This window comes from Peromyscus eremicus, chromosome 11 (assembly GCF_949786415.1).
Source record: "Peromyscus eremicus chromosome 11, PerEre_H2_v1, whole genome shotgun sequence".
NCBI lineage: Eukaryota > Metazoa > Chordata > Mammalia > Rodentia > Cricetidae > Peromyscus > Peromyscus eremicus.
Window position 1 is genome coordinate 35,930,944 of NC_081427.1, and position 5,082 is coordinate 35,936,025.

A 5,082-nucleotide genomic window follows, 5' to 3' on the forward strand; every position below is an offset into this window, starting at 1 on the left:
CTTCTTCTTCTTCTTCTTCTTCTTCTTCTTCTTCTTCTTCTTCTTCTTCTTCTTCTTCTTCTTCTTCTTCTTCTTCTTCTTCTTCTTCTTCTTCTTCTTCTTCTTCTTCTTCTTCTTCTTCTTCTTCTTCTTCTTCTTCTTCTTCTTCTTCTTCTTCTTCTTCTTCTTCTTCTTCTTCTTCTTCTTCTTCTTCTTCTTCTTCTTCTTCTTCTTCTTCTTTTATAACTCCTCTTCTGCATCTGTAGTGCTGTGGATCAAGCCCAGGCTATCACATATGTCCATCAAGACTCCACTACTGACCTCCTCCCCAGCCCAAGAGTAAGGTTTTCTGTTTCATGCGAACGCATTTTTTGTTGTTGTTGTTGGTGGTAGTTTGATTTGATTTGACTTTTTTATTTAATTGACAGAGGGTCTCATATTCCGTAGCTCAGGTTGCCCCCAAATTCATGGTAATCTTCCTGCTTCACCTTCCCAAGTGCTGGGATGACAGGCATGAGCCACCACGTCTGGATCTCTCCATTTTTCAGTAGTTCCATCTTGTTGTAGTAACTTTAATCTGAGTAATATTTTATTGAATTATAATTGCATCACATTCATTTCTGTTATGGTGTCTCTGTTGATAGTCCCACTATTTAATAACCTCACAGTTGCCTTTTCTTGTATAATATAATCTTTTAACATAATAGATTTAAAATAATGTAACTTTTTTTTTGCATGCGTGTACATGTTCATGAGTGTTGTCATGAGTGTGGTCATGAGGAGGCCAGAGGTCAACATCAGGTGCCTTTTTCAATCTACTTCTGCAATCTTCACCTTATGTCCTGAGGCAAGATCCCTTATGTGAATCTCGAGGTTGCTGACTCAGCTGTCTAGCTAGCCAGCTTGCTCAGTAAATTCCAAGGGCTGGGACTGCAGGTGTACCACCCTACCACCTGACATTTCTGTGAGTTCTAGGCATCTAAACTCTGGTCCTCATACTTGTGTGGTAGTCAGCTTATCTACTAAGCTATTTCCCCAGCCTCTGTTCCAATAGACATTCTTTATACTGATGGTATGGGACACACAAAATATATCCACCACTTTGGTGGACAAATTATTGTACTCTGCCACCTAAAACATTACATGCAAGCTTTGAAGTCTCTAGATTTTAGAGAATTCATTTTTTTTTCATTCAGTCTCTCCTTGTAGCTTGCAAAGCTGCCACCCTTTGTTGGTACCAAGATCAAGAGAATAATTTGTAAATGGTCCTGATTACCACGCCCCTTGCTTACCAGTCTTGGTACATTACAACCGTGGACAAACAACTACTGTGCTTCCTGGGATTTTAAAGAAAATTCTCTTTCTTTTGAGCAAAAAGTTCTTCTTGCCAGGCGGTGGTGGCGCACGCCTTTAATCCCAGCACTAGGGAGGCAGAGCCAGGCAGATCTCTGTGAGTTCGAGGCCAGCCTGGGCTACCAAGTGAGTTCCAGGAAAGACGCAAAGCTACACAGAGAAACCCTGTCTCGAAAAACCAAAAAAAAAAAAAAAAAAAGTTCTTCTTTAAAGACATAACTCTTGGTTTGATCCTAGCCACTGCAGAAACTCAAGTCCTAGCAAAAGAACAAAACACAACACCAGACACTACTAACCGTGAAGGAGTCTTACTTAGCAAGTCAACTCTCCTACTCCTGCAGACAGTGGGAATGATCCAGTCCAGACCAGTGACCTCCAGGGATGTTTCCTTTGGTCAGGTTTATAGATGATAGTTGATAATTTGGCTAGATGTTAAGGAATTGGAAGGAGTAAAATTGAGGGTTTGGTGGCGAGCTTTAGGAGAGTACTACGTGGATGAATTACTGAGATTGAAGTACATGTACTCTCTCCCTCCCTCCCTTCCTCCCTCCCTCCCTCCCTCCCTTCCTTCCTTTTTTCTTTCCATCCTCCTCTCTCCTCTCTCTCTCTCTCTCTCTCTCTCTCTCTCTCTCTCTCTCTCTCTCTCTCTCTCTCTCCTTTGAGGTAGGGTCTGATATGTAGCACAGGCTGGTCTCAGACTTATACCCTACTCCTCAGTCTCCTAATTACTGTGATAGTAGTTCTGAGTACCACACCTAGCTCAACATTCACACTTCAAGCAAAGGCTCACCACTCAGCAACAAAACAATCAATCAGACTTAAAAGCGTGAGTCATCCTCCTCCATCAGGTACCTCAGTGCCTGCTCGGAAGACCGATGGACAAAACAATTAAGTGTTCAACATGCAAGCGACAGAGACTAAGCTCACAGACGCACATATCTTGGATGAATGAGTCACTCCACTTTTATCAGATTTATTGATAATTCTAGAACTCATCTCTCACGGAGGAAGTACAGAGCTGCATAATTGTAAACATTTACTTTTGGCTGTATTTTGGTGAGCAAGAGCTTATGGTGGAGCAAAGCAGCTCACCTCCTGGGACACAGGAGCAGAGTGAGGAAGGATCTAGGTTTAACCTCCAAAGGCTCACCCACACCCACACCCATTGATTTGCTTCCTCTGTCCAGACCGCATCACCTGAGATTTCTACCTCTTCCCCACCACATAGGAACAAAGACTCTTTTATTTTTTAATTTTAGATTTTCTTTTTATGTTATCCTCTGTGTCTTTCACATCATGCATCTCAATCCCATTCATTTCCCATCCCTTCATATCCGTCCTCTGCCCTTTCAGTGCCCCCCCATAAAATAATTAAAAATTAAGAGAAAAAAGAACAAAAAGGGAAGAAGGAAAAGTCTAGTCCTGGAAGTTGTAGTGTGACACAGTGAATCACACAGTAAACCCTTTTATCTATATATCTCTACATGCAAGTGTTTATTGCAAAGAGTCATTGGTCTGGTTCGAGGCCTCTGTTTTCTGGCACACTATCGATGCTGGCCCTCACTGGGATTCCTCTTAGGTATCCTGTTACTGCCCTGTGTTGTGGAGATCCTGCAGCTTTGGGTCTGCAGGGCTAGCCCCTTCATGTGCTCCAGTAGATCATAGATGGGGTGGGTGTTGGGGTGTGTTCTCCTGAGTGCTGCAGCTGGTGAGGGGTTGGATCAGGTCTCCCACATGCTGTAGGTGTTGAAGGGTGAAGGGAGAAGGGGATAAAGACATTTTAAACCAAAAAATAATATATATTATTTATTCTATGAGAATGTCATACATGCAGCAATGTATTTTGATCACAGTCAGCCCTCAACCCCCTCTCCAATTCCTCTGAGATCTTCCACCCCTTATTCATTTTCAACTTCAAGTCCTCTTTAATATTATTTGTTTTATAGCCTCTGAGTCCAAAGGAACAAGGTTTTTGAACACATGAACCTGTGGTGTATATTTCCAATACAAACCACAATACGTGTGTGTGTGTGTGTGTGTGTGTGTGTGTGTGTGTGTGTGTGTATATGTATGTATACATGAGAGATCAAGAGACAGAGACAGAAGGAGTCTGCAACTGGGTGGCACAGCCTGTAATCCCAGCACTTGGGAGGTGCAGACAGAAGAATCAGGAGTTCAAGGTCATTCTCTCACATAGAGAGTTCAAGGCCAACTTGGAATACATGAGATCCTGTCTCAATCATTTTTAAAATCTATTCACTCTTATTACATGTATTGATTGTGTATGCATGTGTCTGCATGTCTACCTGCCTGTGGTTATGCACCTGCTCTGGTGTGTGCCTGTCACAGTGTGACTGTAGAGGACAACTTGCAGGCATCAGTTCTCTCAGTCCACCATACTGGTTCTGGGAACTGAACTCAGGTCATCACACTTGGCATCAGGTATCTGTACCCACTGAGTTACCTCACTGGCCCTCTACTTATTTATTTATTTATTTTAAGGAATAAATTGACAATGACCCCAGTAGGCTCATATCTATAGGCAACCAAGCACAATATTGGTAAGAATTTGGTTATCCACCAGTAGTAAGAATTTGGGTGTCTCACCAGATGCAACTCGGATTAGCAGAGGTGCGAGGTGAAGGCAGATGGCCATTCAAGCCAACCATTTAGTAAGTCAGTGAGAAGCAAAGACTGACGATTGTGTTCATCTCTTGTCTTGCATATAGTCAGAGAAACCAATATTTTCCCCTGTTTTATCCTCTCTGTTTGTCCCTCTTTTTTACATAGGGCACATTAGGAATGATTAATTTTATAGAATATATGGTGGAATATCAAGGTAGTATAGCAATGAACTTAGAGGAATGGACAGCCTCCAGAAGTTTAGTGTGTTCAGTTTTGTTTTTTTGAGTCAGGGCCTCTTGTAGCTCAGTTGCCCTCAAATTCCCCACACAGTTGAGGATGACTTTGGACTCCCGATTCTCCAGCTCCCACCTCTCAGCTGCTAGGATTCCTTGCGTGTGTTGACAATACTTTGCCAAGTCACTCAAAGTTCTTGAATTTGGACTTAATGCTCAGTTGCTAGGAAAATGGTTTCATTCTGTTAGAAGAAAATGCGGCCTTGTATGTTTAATTTTAAAAGGGAAGGTCTGTGTCGATATTGAGCAAACCAAAGCATGAATATCTGTTTTCATTTGAGGCTTCTTCCTTTCGGAGGAATTCCCCAGTGCACCAGTTTAGAAAGCACCGCCCACTTTAGAAGAGCGAAAATGCCAAATGCTTGCTTCCCGGGCCTCCTTTGCAGCTAGGGTACAAACATATGATTTCATTTTTGTCAATCTGTTTGCCTGTGCTGAATTTTGACTTGGGAATTAATAAAAATGAAACAGATTCAGTTATGCTTTCTCTGTTTCTCGTGCAGGCAGCAGAGCAGCTGCTGAAGTATCTGTTGTCTCAAGAGCAAGTGGGAGTGGTAAAGGGGGGTTTAGCAGTTGGCTTAGGATTGAGCAAGCCTCACAGTTGCTGTTATTCAGGCTGCTTACTTCTCACTGGCGGTGGAGTGGCTTCCTCCACTAGCTGTGGGGCGTGTTTCCTGGCTGCTTAGTTTTGAGTCTGGCTTCTTAGCCATCTCGATAGTTCCACCAATTACTAACTATTTCTGTGATAAATGCATTTATTTACTGTCAAGGCCAGGCATGTAGGCTTCTGTGCTTTCTACATTGAAAAATTCCAGATAGGGTTGGCAAAATG